The 15,402-nt window shown below is 42.5% G+C and overlaps 3 non-coding genes across 3 annotated transcripts; 2 read left to right on the top strand and 1 right to left on the bottom strand.

The window, feature by feature from the left end:
* Positions 1 to 9,184: 9,184 nt before the first annotated feature.
* On the bottom strand, positions 9,185 to 9,256 carry TRNAH-GUG. The gene has a single exon. It is a non-coding gene; the product is annotated as a tRNA-His (tRNA).
* Positions 9,257 to 9,884: 628 nt separating this feature from the next.
* TRNAH-GUG lies at positions 9,885 to 9,956 on the top strand. The gene has a single exon. It is a non-coding gene; the product is annotated as a tRNA-His (tRNA).
* Positions 9,957 to 11,377: 1,421 nt separating this feature from the next.
* TRNAH-GUG lies at positions 11,378 to 11,449 on the top strand. The gene has a single exon. It is a non-coding gene; the product is annotated as a tRNA-His (tRNA).
* Positions 11,450 to 15,402: the final 3,953 nt, after the last annotated feature.

Below are 15,402 nucleotides of genomic sequence, written 5' to 3'. Positions count from 1 at the left end.
TCTACTGGGATTATATCGAAATAAAGTTTCTGAACAGTGAAGGAAACAACAAAACTAAAAAGCACCCTAGTGAATGGGAGAAGATATTTGCAAATGCCATATCAAAAAAAGGATGAGTATCCAAAATATATAAAGAACTGATAAAACATCCAAAAAACAAATTATTTGTTTAAATGGGCAGAAGACATGAACAGATATTCTCCAAAGAAGATATCCAGATGGCCAACAGACACTTGAAAAGATGTTCAACATCACTCATCATCAGGGAAATACAAATCAAAAGTATAAAGAGATAACACCTCATACCTGTCAGAATGGCTAAAATCAAAACACAAGAAACAACAAGCATTGGTGAGGATGTGGAGAAAAAGGAACCCTCATGCATTCCTGGTGGGAATGCAAAGTGTTGCAGCTACTGTGAAAAACAATATGGAGGTTCCTCAAAATATTAAAAATAAATCTACCCTATGATCCAGTAATCACACTACTTGGTATTTACCAAAAAAATACAAAAACACTAATTCAAAGAGATACATGTGCCCCTGTTTATTGCAGCATTATTTACAATAGCTAAACTATGGAAGCAGCCCAAGTGTCCATCAATAGAGGAATGGATAAAGAAGATGTGGTGTACATACACAATGGTATATTATTCAGCCATAAAAAAGGATGAAATCCTGCCATTCATAACATGGATAGAGCTAGAGTAGAATGCTAAATGAAATAAGTCAGTCAGAGAAAGACAAATACCATATGAGTTCACTCATATGTGGAATTTAAGAAACAAAACATGAGCAAAGGCAAAAGTGAGAGAGAGAGAAAGCAAGAAATAGACTCAAATATAGAGAACAAACTGATGGTTACCAGAGGGAGGTGGGTGGGTGGGGGATGGGTGAGATAGGTGATGGGGACTAAAGATTACACTTACCCTAAAGGGGAAGGGGGACCCTACCCAAACTTCCCCTAACACTCTTCTCAAAGCTCTTCTGTTGGTGTTTATATTATGGCAGTGCTCCACTTCTAGGTAATAAAATCTGTATTAATTATCAACTGCAGTGTAAAGAATTACCTGAAATTTAGCAGCTTAAGCTGATGAACACTGATTATCTCACAGTTTCTTAATTCAGGAATTTGGAAGTGACTTAGTTGAGTGTTTGGGTTCAGAGTCTCTTATGAAATTGCAGTCAAAATGTCGGCCAGAATACAGGCATCTGAAGGTTGACTGAGGCTGGAGGACAGGCTTTCAAGATGGCTCACTCACACAACTTTTGGTCAAAGACCTCATTTTCTTGATGATTGTTAGCAGGAGTCCTCACTTCCTCACCTCAGGGGTCTATCCATGGGTTGTTTGAGTCTCCTCATGACATAGCAGCTGGCTTCCACTGGAGCTAGTGATCTGCAGGTGCCAAGGGGAGGCTGACCCAAGATGGGTCACTCTGACACAGACTTTATTTGTACTTAGAAACAATCAAAAGCCAGTAGATTCAGGAAAAGCTCTTTGTAACTCCCTCAACTGTTCGCTTATACTAAGTAGAGAGCTATTAACAGATTCTTCTCTACCGAAGTAACTTATCTACATAATAGTGCGACCTTTGTTTTCCAAACATCTCTTCTTACCTTCTTGCTAACTGTCTTTCTCCCCCTTGTGTCCTCAAGTTCCTATCCCTCCTCCTCTTTCCCCTGAGCTCATAAAAGCCTCTTGTTGCCTCACTGTCTGGAATTTCCATGTCTCTGTGGATTCCTGGTACAAACACTATTAAATGTGATTTTCTCCTGTTAATCTGTCTCATGTCAATTTAATTCTTAGTCCAGCTAGAAGGACCCTGTAGGGTAAATTATGGCCCTCCAACAGATCCAAGAGAGAGAGCAAAAAGGAAGCCACAATGCACTCTATGGCCTCATCTAGAAATGACACACCGTCACCTCTACTTTATTCATTTGGAGATGTCACTAAGTCTAGCCCGCATGCTGGGGAGAGAAATGAAGCTCTACTTCTGGAAGGGAGGAACATCAAAAAAATTGTGAACATATTTTAAAATCACAAGTTCTCTTGAAGCATTTGATCTAAAGAGATTTAAGGAGGAAAAAGTCCTTAGCAATTTTGATGATATAGTAATATAGAAAGTCATCCAGACTCAGTATGAGGCCAGTGAACCAAAGAGTAGTTGTGACACAGAAGTATTTTGACTTTGAAATTTAACAGAAATTGGGAAAAGAGTCGAGTCATCTTTTTGCAGTTTTAACATGTGTCTCTCCCTTTTAACTTAAAATTACACTTAAAAACTGCATATTCTGTCATCATGTCAGATTCTCAATACCAGCAAGGCTATTAGAGTAACAATTTTCATACTATTTTAACTACCATGACTCCAAAAAGTATGCCACCCTTGATACTAGAGCTTCCTTTCAAACTCATCCATTTCCTTCATCCAACATGTCCATCCCCGCTACTTCTGAGCTCAAGACCCTCTGAGCTTACTGCCCTCTGATCACACACCTATGGAGAAGAGTCCCTCCTTCACTCTAATCTGGGGATTAGTCCTCAAGCCCTGACAACCAGAACCAGAAGCAGAAATTCTTTTCTGTCTCTCCTTTGGATTAATAATAATTATTAATAATAATAATTAATATATATTATTAAATAATTATATATTATAATATTATTAATATACTATATTATATTATATATAATAATTATAATATCATTAATATAATATATAATATTATATAAATAATAAATATTATTAATAATAATATTGATAATATTACCCATTTGCACCTCATCCTTCTAAAATACATATATGATTATGTTCCTCTTCTGTGTAAAAATGGAGGCTTACATGGTCCCCCAATACCTATAACAAAGTCTATACGTGGCTCTCAGGAAATCTGTGAATTCCTGACATTTTTGTCATAGGGACATCATTTAGGGAATAATGCTATGGCTTTAAATGGATCCCCCAAACAGTAAGTTACACAAAATGTCAAGAACCACCAGCCTCCAGGAAAAAAGGCCTGACTCAATAAGGGGCAAGAGAATCATCAGAATTTGACTCCACCTTTCCTTTCCTTCCATATCTTATGTCACAGCTATGACTTGTCTTTCCCTATGCTACCTGTATGTTTATGCTTCATTGCCTTTGTTTCGGCCTTTCTCTCTGCCTGGAATACCTTTCCCTCTTTTCTGCCAGGAAAATTAGTATGCATGCCTTAGAACCCAGCTCAAATATCATGATATTTGATCTAAGCTGTAATACATTTTGTATGTACTTCTAACATAATTGTTTCTTCACTCTTCTGATTAACCCTGGACTAAAATGATCATCTCAGAGTTAGAATGAGTCTTATTCAAATTTATATCTCCAAGGCCTAACATAAATCATACTAGCGCCTACTGTTTGTTGGGTAGGTGAATGGGTGTTAGCTTGGACCACTGCCTGACAAAACAGGGATAACTTCCCTATGAGCATTCCCCTGCAGACCCCCTGTAAACTGAGGACCATTTCTTCTCTCCCCAATGCTTTGCTCTGTAGTGAGCTTTGTACTTTTAGATTTTACTGACCAGTAAAATTTCAAAATAATTTTGGAGATCAACATAGGATGGCCAATTTTTTAACTTTCCAAGAAAAGACTTCAGTAGAAATTATCACTTACCTTCTCCATCATGTTTTAAAAGAAAAGTCACTTTAAAACCTCAAAAGTATGAAGGACATAATCAGCCTAGAAGATAGTCCTTGGTATTAAATACATTTAGCCTTTTGAAAACCTTACCACATTGACCTTATTTTCTCTCATTCCATGAAGAAAAATTCCTCCCTGTTTATCAGTTCTAGAACAATGTTTGGAAACCACTGATTTAGACCTTTGCTTCTGAGAGGTGGCTCCAACATTTTTCCTCAGGAGTGAGTTTTAGGCCTCATGCTAGCAATAGTCCTGCAGGATCTCCCTTTGGGTTTCTTATTGAAGTAATAGAGAGAAGTGCATATTGAGCACTTACCATTGCAGTTAAAAACTCAAGACTACAAGAAATGCAACCTTATCTTTTTCTTACTGAATTTATCTTCTATTTGAATATGTTCCAGTGGGTAACAAATATAATCTTAATTCAGGGTTCCTCTCCCTTTCTTTCATCTTTGATCCAGGGGACTGAATTAGTACACAAGCAGGGCTAGATGAAACCTCTCAAGGTCTTAAGCACTGATGAGATGATGATGTCTCATATGGAATTGAAAAAATTTCAGGGGTGCCTGGGTGGTTCAGTCAGTTAAGAGGCTTCCTTCAGTCCAGGTCATGATCCCAGGATACTGGGATCAAGCCCGGTATCAGGCTCCCAGCTCAGCGGAGAGCCTGCTTCTTCCTCCCGCTCTGCTGGCTGCTCTACTTGTGCTTTCTCTGTATCTCTCTGTCAAATAAATAAATAAATAAATTTTTCTTAAAAAAAGAAACAGGCAAAGGGTTAAAAAAGAAAAAAAGAAAAGAATACATATAGTTCGTTATTTCCCAACAAAGTTCTCGGTTTTTTTTTTCCTCTCTCCTTAAATTATCACTTCAATGCTTTTTACTCTTTCAAAAAGCTGTCTTACATTTTTGGGTGGATGCTTTGTTTCCCTGCGGTCCTTGGTAAGTTCTAGGCCTACCAGTGGGGTCATCTGGTTCTGCTCATTGGTTCTTAGCATCCACTTGGATATATTTGATTTTACCGTAGGTCCATGCAGATGACCAGAGTCGTCCTCACACAAAAGATTGCCTCAGATTTGAAGGCTCTTTATGCCACATCTCAGCCATTCAGGGTTAGAATTTCTCTCTTCAGTGTAAAACTTTGATCTCTTTTAAAATGTAATGTAAGGGCCTATTTAGCCAGAGTGGCTCATATCGGTTGAACAGCCATTCTGCTGTTTATGCAGTAAAACTTAAACTGACCCTGCCACCCTCCTCCCCTACCACCTCAGGGAACTTACTTAAAAGCAAGTCCAGGAAACTAGTAAATTTTTGGCCGACCAGTCCCAGATAACAGAGCCGGAATACAAGGGCGGGTCAGGCCAGGTGGAGACATCCAATCACTATCTCCCTAAAGAATGTGGGCCCCACCTTTTGGGCACCAGTTCTGACCAAGGTGATAGGCCAGTTCAAATAATTACTATAGGGTGAATTGTAATTCAATTGGCCACCTGTGTGTGACCTAGCATGACTATGCAACTTTCTCTGTGTGTTATAGTCTCATTGGCCACCTGTGTGTGGCCGGGCTCAACCACATGGCCTTTGCTCTATAAAAGTTAGCCTGTAAGGTTGGGAGGGGTCGCTCTCTCTGTAAGAGGCCGCGCGACGGGTCGGTTTGATTCTCGGTGCTAGCGCGAAATAAAGCTTTGCTTGACCTTCGCTTTGTATCAGTCTCGCTCCTTTGATCACAGACCCTAACAGTACACTTATTATTTCTTAAATATTTTTTTTAAAGATTTTATTTATTTATTTGACAGAGAGAGAGAGAACACAAGTAGGCAGAGCAGCAGGCACAGAGAGCGGGGAAGCAGACTCCCTGCTGAGCAAAGAGCCCAATGCCAAACTCAGTTCCAGGACCCTGAGATCATGACCTGAGCCAAAGGCAAAGGCTTAACCCACTGGGCCACCCAGGTGCCCCTAACCACTTATTATTATCAGTCACTGTACTTTGTACAGACGAAGGAGCTGAGGGAATAGAAGGGTGGACAACAGGCGGAGAATAGGAGGACACTGTATCACATTATTTTCCAATGGCTCTAACTCTCTTACTTATTTTTTGTTTAGTTTTCCTTCCTGATTCCTGCACTAGACTACAGATCTACGAGAACAACACATCTGTCTTACTCATTACCATAGTCCCAGAACCCAGAATAGTGCCTGGGACATAGGAGGCCCTCAATAAATACTGCTGATCTAATGAATGAGAATGATGAGATAAGAACAACACAAAGAGAGGCTGGAAGTGCTAAAAATTAACTTCAGTTCTTTTACATTCTAGTAGAAGTTTGTATCAGTTTTCTCTTGGAAAGTTTTGTTCCACTGAAGCAAGAAATGCATGGCTCTTCCTTCTACCATTTCGTGTGTATGTGTATGTGTGTGTGTGTGTGTGTGTGTGTGTGTGTGTGTGTGTGTGTGTGTGTGTAAGGTGGGGAGAGACAGAAGAAGAGCGAATGTTAAGCAGGGTCCATGCAGGAGAAGGGCTCCATCTCAGGACCCTGAGAATATGTCCCGAGCTGAAATCAAGAGTCCAATGTTTAACCAACTGAACCACCCAGGCGCCCCTCTTGTGTTGTTTGCTGATTGTTGCCTCTGGGCTAGTTGTTTCTCCTAGCTGGAAAATGAAAGAAATTATTTTGGGCAAGCAGTATCACTATATACCTTTGCAGCTCCCCAGGATGCAAAGCACTTTAACAGTTAAAAGATGCTAGTCTACCAAATGAATGAATGGATGAAACCTGAGTCTTGAATATCCAGAAAACTTCTGAGGAATGGTCTCCCTGTTGGGGGTTAAGGCCAAAGTGGTGTCTCCAACAGGGAGTCTTCTCCAGCCTCAGCATTTTATATCCACTTCCTGGGGTGCAGCACCTCCTAGTGGAAATCCAGGGGTGCTACCTCCTCCCTCTATCCCCCAAATACAGGCCTCTTGGTGACCCTCTCCCAGAACTACATCTTGTCATTCCTCAAAACCTTAATGTTACTCCCCTAAATGAGGCCCAGTAGACTCTGGCAGGTCCCTTCTAGTAACCCCAAGGACTGACAAGGTGAACAATGAAGGGCTACATTCCAGCCAAATGTTCTAGACAATAGCAGCACTCCTCAAACTTGAATGTGCAGATAAATCACCTGGGGAGGATCTTGTTAAAATGAAGATTCTGATCTAGTAGTTCTGGGTGGTGAACCAAGATTCTGAATTACCAACCACCTTCCAGGAGCTACCAAGGCTATTGGCCCAGTCTGTACTGCACCTCTGTGGTGGCCAGTGACTGGAGCAACAGAAGCCCGCAGATGCACCAGGTGTGCATCAAGCCATGCGGTTGGCTGTTTATGCAAACACTCTGAAGTTGATATATTACAGCTGTCCCCTTCAAGGATTGCCTCTTAAAAGTCAACACACTGGGGGTACCTGGATGTCTCAGTCGGTTAAGCCTCTGCCTTCAGCTCAGGTCATGATCCTGGGGTCCTGGGACTGGACTCCGCATTGGACTAGGCTCTGCATCCCGCTCCAGCTCCAGCTCCCAAATAAATAAAATCTTTAAAAAAAAAATAGCATGCTGTATGTTAACTACACTGGAATTAAAATTAAAACCTTAATAAAAAGAATGTTTTTTAAAGAAGCCAACACACTTATACCAAAAAGTATTTTGCTGGAATGTTGCCAAAAACATTTTTGGAATTGCTGCTGAAGCTTGTTGCACCTTAAAAACTCAGTTTTTCTTTTTCTTTGAAGGTAGATTTAAAAGCAGTCAAAAAACATGTCAAAATAAAACGTGACTATAAATATTGAGATGGATTTATTTGTATGACTTGTAAATTAGGCCTGAAGGTAATCCCCAAACAAGAGTTCCAAAAATATTTGGGCAGCTGATTGGAGAAAGTGGAATGTCTCCTTTGAAACACAACAGTCATTTAGATTGTTAGTCCCACTTCGTTCCATTTTAAGGAGTTGATTTCATTACTAGTTTATTTAAGAAAAACTTAAATAGGGCTTAGTGAGTGGCAGGCACTGTTGCTTTACAAATATTAACTCGTTTAATCCTCATAATAAGCCTGCTTTTATTCCCATTTTATGAAGGAGAAAACTGAGGCACTGAGACATTATGTAGCTTACCTAAAGTTACCTGGCTAATTAATTCAAGAGTCAAGATTCAAACCTTATGGACCTGCTTCTAGGTGTCACTGGCTTAATTAAAGCTATGCTAACCTTTAAAATTAGAGTTAGGACTAACCTAAAGAGTGTCAGCTACTACAGAGTCCATCAGAGGAAAAGAAAAAAATTAAGTGATTTACAGTGGAGACAGGAAACCTACAAAAAATAACAAATCCAACTCAAACAGAAATAGCTGGAGCTGGAATGTGTGAATAGAGAGAGGTCTTACATCTCCTGCCTCCTTCCTGGTTCTGATACCTAGAAAAGACCTCAAGATGGAAGGGAGAGCGAGTTCCCAGGTTGACTTTCTGCTATTCTATTCTCTCGTGTCCCGTTTTGTGGCTTTAAACTCCACAAATTTAGGGAACTGGGAGCGGGGAGATTGCATCTGCAGTAGTGTCTTGCTTTATACATGCTGTTCAGTGAGTCTTTGCTGATGGATTGTGGGTAAAGGGGGCACAGCCCCAGGAAAATGTCCATCTCTTTCAGGAATGCTTCCTGACTAGCTCTGCCACCTCCAGATCCCCTGAGGAGCTGGAGAGACTCATTCCTCGATCAGTCCTATTTCATTCCCTCCTTGGCAGTGACCCCAGCCGCCAGCAGCCACCAGAGAGCCAAATCCAAAACTCACTTCCATTTTGCCCAATGCCAAATGACAGACCCGAATTTGGGAGGCTCAGATTTTTTAAGTGCACATAAAACAAACTAACAAATGAAATTTGCTTTAAATCTGAGGTAGATTAGAGGGGGGAAAAAAAGAGCCCTCCAGGAGAAAACACCCTCTCACCTAGGAGGCTGTGGAACCGGAGGCTACAAGCCCCTCATTAGCACCTCTCACGGGGTCTATGGGAAACAGTGCCTCTAGTGTGGTCATGTTTCTCACTGGTCACAGGATCTGAACCAGAATGATTCACCGTATTGTGCATTCTTTTAACGCTCAGGAAATGTTTGCCCTTTGCGCCTATAACCCCATTCACTTCAAGTATTGAAGTTGTAGCCGGGGGAGGCTTTTCTGAGGACCTGGGGTGTACAATCTGACCACTGACAGTGGCCAAACGAGGAAAGACAATACCACACAGAACGAAGTCCTAAAATGATCACACAGAGGGGAGGATTGGAGGTGGGCCGCTCCCCTCGCACTTAAGAGAATTAGAGGAGTAAAGTCCTCGAGACCCGCAGAACTTCTGTCCACTTTGGCCGCATTATAATTTCGGCCCTGCCCTAACCTACTCTCTAAGAGGCAGTCGGAACACAACCACACGATGCAACGTGCTTTCCCAAACCTAAAAAGGGGCCCTTGCCGTGCCATTGTTCCCACAATGCCGTGACTCGGATTCGAACCGAGGTTGCTGCGGCCACAACGCAGAGTACTAACCACTATACGATCACGGCGAGCTACCGGGACACCACGGAAGTGAAGCTCCCGGGAATGGGCCTTCAGGTCTAACCGGCCGCCTCCTTTGCCTTTCAACGTCTCCCGCGGTCGGCCAGGCCTGCCTGGCCCTCGCGCTGACCCCGAAGCGAAGTAGGGGTGCCGTGGTCTCCACCGCCGGTCTCCGCCGGTCGTGCGCACGCATCATAAAAGAAAGGACTGATAAGTGCTTGGCAAACGAAAGGATTCCGAGGAGGCCGGGACTGACATGACGCCCCGGGGTCGTCCCTCTCACACCCACCGTGCCCGGCGCTCACGCTGTCTGAGAGGATTCTGGCTGGGAATGGGGCTGTCTCTCGAATTCTACAAGAAGGAAACATTAGTTCCAAGCACCCGCACTACTTCCTTCGAGGCGCGGGGGCCAGGGAGAGCTCCAGCGCAGCCGCCAAACCCGTGAAGCGGCGGGGTTTGGCCGGCGCCGAGTGCGGATCGCAATCGAGAACGCGGGGAGATCAGTACGTCTGCTTGTGCGCGAGGAACAGCAAAGCCAGAGATCCGCGAGAACCGATAGTGACGTGACAAGGGGGCGGGGCTTTCAACACAGAAGAACTCAGGCGAGGAAACCGAAGCCCGAATCCCCAGTAGCTCGCCGTGATCGTATAGTGGTTAGTACTCTGCGTTGTGGCCGCAGCAACCTCGGTTCGAATCCGAGTCACGGCATTGCGATAGCAATGGCACGGCAGGGGGTTTGACTTTTATCGCTGTCCTCCATTTTTTTTTTCGAATTTGTAATAACATTCTCGAAAATGGATCCCAATCCCCTTGTGGCAGTTGGAAACTAGGTTTACGTCACGCCAGCTCTGGCTAAATTGGACTTCCGAAGAATATAGGTTACCGTTTACTCGTCCTACCCGCGATATCGTTCAGTGGGGACAAGGCACAGAGCTCTCGTAAGGCTGATAATTGTCGCCATAGACATATGTACGAATTTCCATGGCAGCGCTGGAAAAGGACTCCCAATAATAATAGGAAGAGCGGGCCTCGCAGAGCTGACTTTTGAAGTAGCTCTTAAAGGCAGAGAAGGAATTTGAGGAGCAGCCAGGATACTCTTGTGTGCAAAGGTCTGAAGGAGATCTCAAAAAGGAATTATGGGCAATTCTTTATAAATCTTCCTCCTTCCCCACCTCTGAAGGACCTGTTGAGTGAATGAATGCAAGTAATTCCGGAATGGGAAATGACACGGAGGGCCAAGGTGGACGAATCTCCCGCAGTCTGTGGGTAGGGGGGTGAGGGGTGGAGAAATGAAAGGATTCAAATCGTGTTTGGTAGCATCCCTCCCTTGACTCTGCAGGGGGTGGGGGTGGTGATTAGAGCCGACAGGCGGTCACCGTGGATTCTCTTGTTAGAACCAGTGGCTCGTTCTCGGTGTAGCAAAAGGCCTCTGCCTGCTGTGGACTCGGCCTGGTTCTAGGCGCCGTGGGGGCGGGGGCACCGATGGACAAGAAGAAAAACCCGACTGGTGCTTGGTGCCGCCCGGGGCACAACCGAGGGGGCCACTGGCTCCCGCGGCGGGAGTACTGTAAGGGAGGAGTCAGGGCGGTCCCGGCAGGAACGGAAGCTGCTAAGAAGTTGGCGGGGAGGAGATCGGCAGGGCGAGATGCATTCATTGAACTCATTCTACGTGATCAACCGGTCCTGGGGCCGTCCATATCCTCCAACGGGGCGATGTTGGGTCACTTCTAGGGGAATCAGCAGGGACAGGAACCCCTTAGGAGCGTCCCCGGCAGACCGGGGTCGCTGGAAAGATCTCCCAAGCACAGGAGAGGGGCTCTTCCTAGGAGGGGGAATGACAACTTGTGAACATTGAGTTCCGGCCAGTCCCGTCCCTGCATACCCAAGTGTTCCCCTCTAAACTCCCACCTTATTCACACAGAACCCACCCTTCCCCACCGCAAAGGGACCAAAACCTGAGAGAACCCGAGCAACTGTCGAGAGCCCCATGCGCCTGCGCATTCTCAGATTCGGTTTTAGGCTGGAACTCCGCCCCATAGGTGGGTCTTTTGGTGACGTGCACAGTGGGAAGGCCTATGACTATTGAAGAGGACAATCAGAAAGCCATCCTTACAGGTCCCCGGTAGCTCGCCGTGATCGTATAGTGGTTAGTACTCTGCGTTGTGGCCGCAGCAACCTCGGTTCGAATCCGAGTCACGGCATTGTGGGAACAATGGCACGGCAAGGGGCTTGTCTTTTTAAATTTCTCTTCTTGCAGCGAGGCTCTACAGAGAATATAATTCGCTTTCTTGAAATGAACCCCCGCGTCTTTCTACCTAGAAGAGTGAGCCACCCTTAAGATCGCCACCTCCAGTAACTCTAACTTAACACTGTGAATTGAGTTTCACAGCCGTTATAATCCCTTCCCTCCCGAAGAAATTGAAAATCGGTATCTGAATCATTCTACAGCAGCAAAACAGCGCCCCCGTGACCTTGCGATTTTCCCTTTTATGAATTTTCTAAAAATTGAGTTGTTTATGTTTAAATAGAGAATACATGTGCACAGGTCCAGTGAAAAGTAAGTCTCCTCATTCTTCAGTTCATCCACCAATTACTGCAATTTTCTTCATACCTTTCCAAGGCAGTCCTTGTATAAACAAACATTTATACAGCATATATGTATAAAAATATATCCCCCCTTCTTGCATAATACAAATGACCTCTTCCCTTCCTTGCCCTCACCCCTAGAAGTCAGACAGAACTTGAGGTGATATATTTGCACTAATAGGCAATCTCCTTTTACAAGGAAGAGTACACATACAGGGAGGGAGCATCCACCCACCCATCCTGTCCTTTTTCTCCCTAGGCCCTGGATCCTGGCTGGGGCAGGTGAGGGATGGCTGGGTTGGTGAGACAGAGGAATGAGATTCCTTATTGTGCTTATAAAAACCTTTGGATCAGAGCCTGGGCTCTGTTGAGAAGCAGTCCTGTTTTAATTTCACGCTGGAAGGGCAGGATAGTATCCTAGGTTTGGGGTTGGGAAGAGGGACTTGACTTGGTAGTCCATTTGGAGACCCTTCACTTCAATTTCTCTGTTATTTTATTATGAGGATCAAACTTAAACTATAGGCCACTAGAGTTAGAAAATTCAAGGTAATCAAAGGAAGAACTGAATCTTACTATGTATATTTTCCAAGCATACATAAACATTTGGAGAGAGGTTTCTTATGGTGTCCATAAATGAGTGAAGTGGGCCAGTTTACTTCATGATTGTACCTTAGGTTGTATTCTTTCAAATATATGTTATTTTCATATCAGACAAATAGAAAACGTGGCCCAAATGAAACTCCATCTATATCTAGAATCTCAAAGAACAGAGTGCATGCGTGAGTATACTGAGATATGTTTGTCCTCTCAAGTTTGTGAACAGAGATGGGCCTGAGGCAAGGCTGGAGACAGAAGGCAAGGACCAGTCTTAGGAGAAGGCAAAACTCAGAAGGGATCAGAACTCAGGAGAGGACTGGGCATCCAAATTTAGATAAACAGAAGTGAGGACACCCCACTTAGTACCTACTAAGAAAAGTAAGGGCTAAAGACGAGGCCTTAGAACATACACAAATTTAGGAGGTTAAAGGAGGAAGAGGGTGTAGCCTAAAAGAAAGGAGGAGAACCATAACGGTATCATTGAAGGAAAGTTTGGGAAGGTTTCAGGGATGGAGGTCAGCAGATTTAGGTACTGCAAAGGAGAAAGAGGAATAAGATAAAATCATTGGGTTTGACACTTAGAAGTCATTGCTGACTTTAAAAATGTTCTATGAGAGCAACTAGGCAATGTGTATCAAGAGTCAGAAAAAATCGAAAAAAAAAAGAGTCAGAAAAAAAATGTACATCCTTTTCCCCAATAATTCCATTTCTGGGAATCTGCTAAAGGACATAATCGTAAACTTGGAAAAGGAATCTGCATAAAGATGTTTATCACAGGGTAATTTAGAAAGAAAGACAGTGCATATATCCTGAATGCTCAACAAATAAGGTAACATTGAGCCCAATTAAAATGTTAATTTGATGAAATATTGAATAGTCTTTTTTAAAGTATCTAAAGTACATAAATGAAGTTCTAGGTCAACTTTTAAATACCACTTCCAACCAAAAAGAGTAAGGTTCCCTTAAAAAAAATGACTGATTACGGGTCTCCAGCAGGACAATTACAAGTCTGAAATATTTTCTGTAAGGAAGCAAGTTAACTGCTTAAAGATTGATGGAATCAAGTCAAAAGGACACGGAGGCCTCTTTAAAGGGCCCCTATTGGCCAAATTTGGGACAATTTGAGCATCAAAAAGTAATAACAATAATAATAATAATGGATTATATCACACTGAATAAATAGACGGATAAATAGACAATTTTTTAGACCATGGGGATGAAAGAGAGAGAGAAAAACAGAGAAGCAGCAGCAGTTCTTCTTTACAAGAGAATGCCAGATAATAAATGCAGAAGAAATGACAGAATTAGAGTCACCATTTTCCAATCCCCCAGCATCATAACAAACAGAAGGAGAGATCATCAATGGAAGTTAACACCACTGGGCAAAACATTATTGGGAACAAATAATCAAAGGTCTCAGGATATCCCACCACAGCTTACTTTAAATTGTAAAGGAAAGATGTGGTGGACTCCAAATGAACCAGAGATTAAGCCCACATCACCAATGAAGAGACAAATGTGCGCTACCGGCCTGCCGGTGGAATTCAGTGGGAAGTCCACAACATTGCCTATGCAGTAGTCCTTTCCAAAATGTCTAACAGGAATCGAATCATGAGATAAATAGAAAACCCAGAATGTGGGACATTCTACATGACAACGGCCCTGGACGCTTCATAATGATCAGTGTCATGAAAAATTAATAATAAATTGGGGAACTGGTCAAGATTTAAAAAGACTAAGGAAACTTAACAAACAAATGCAATGGGAGAGCCCAGATTAAATCCTGAATCAGGACAAAAAATATATATAAAAGATATTTCAGCAAAGTGGAAAAAATTTAATACGGACTGCATAATAAACAACACTATTATGGATGTGTCTGAATGGACCTATAGAAGAATTCTTCATTTTTAGGAAATGAATTATTTAAGGAAATATTTAAGGAATTATTTAAGGAATAATTTTATTGAATTATTTAAGGAAATTATTTAAGGAAATTATTATTTAATTATTATGAATTATTTAAGGAAATATTATTTAAGGAAATAATATTTATTATTTCTGCTGCTGAATTATTTAAGGAAAAAGTGTCATGATGTTTGCAACTTGCATCAAACGGTTAAGGAAAAAAGAGAAAGGGGTAGAGTAATTGTGGCAAAATGTTAAAAAGTAGTGAATTTAAGTGAAGGGTATACAGATTTCCACTGTGCTTTCTTTGAACTTGTCTGTAGGTTTGACATTTAAAAAAAAATGGAAGAAAGTAAAGCTTACATAATAAAAATGGGGAAAGTATGCAATGTTAAGTGAACAAAAAATAAGGACATAAAATTGTGTATACCACAATTATAGCTATATAAAAATAAGAACAAAAGAAGTGATCTTTATTCATTTCAACATTTGTTAAGATCCTGCCAGCTCTACATTAAGAGATGGAGGACCCTGCTCCCCTCCAAAATCCTGATTTTATGGTGTAATGCTTAAAATGCAAGACTTTGGATCTGGCAAACCTCACCCAAGTCTCAAAGAGCCTTGCCATGATGACCTCACCTCTACATCCTGGGTTCAAGCTGCTTGGCCCCATGAGGTGTTTAACAGACTGCTTCCAGGAGTCCACACTCTGGTGAGGGAAGAAAGTGCATTAACAAATCATTTAAAACAACAGGAAGTGCAAGGTACACACAGGGTATTCGTTTTAAAATTATCATTTAAATTCTACCTTTATGATATCATCCACCCCCCCCCCCCCGCCATCTAACATTTTTTCCTATTCTCCACGAGGAATCCTCCCCTTCTTTATGCTGTTTCCTACCTCATTGCCTTGGCTCAGTTCATGCTGACCTCATTCATAGCTTAGAGTAACCTTTGGCTCTTTTGCTTCAAGTGCCCAATCCTACCCAGTTCAGGTCTCCCTCCCCCATGAAGTCTGCCATCTTTTGTATAGACTTGATTGATTCCATTCCTCTGAGCTGTC

The sequence above is a fragment of the Meles meles genome, chromosome 6 (genome assembly GCF_922984935.1).
Source record: "Meles meles chromosome 6, mMelMel3.1 paternal haplotype, whole genome shotgun sequence".
NCBI lineage: Eukaryota > Metazoa > Chordata > Mammalia > Carnivora > Mustelidae > Meles > Meles meles.
The sequence above is the reverse complement of the archived record's forward strand: the minus strand, read 5'-3'. Positions and strand labels throughout refer to the sequence as shown.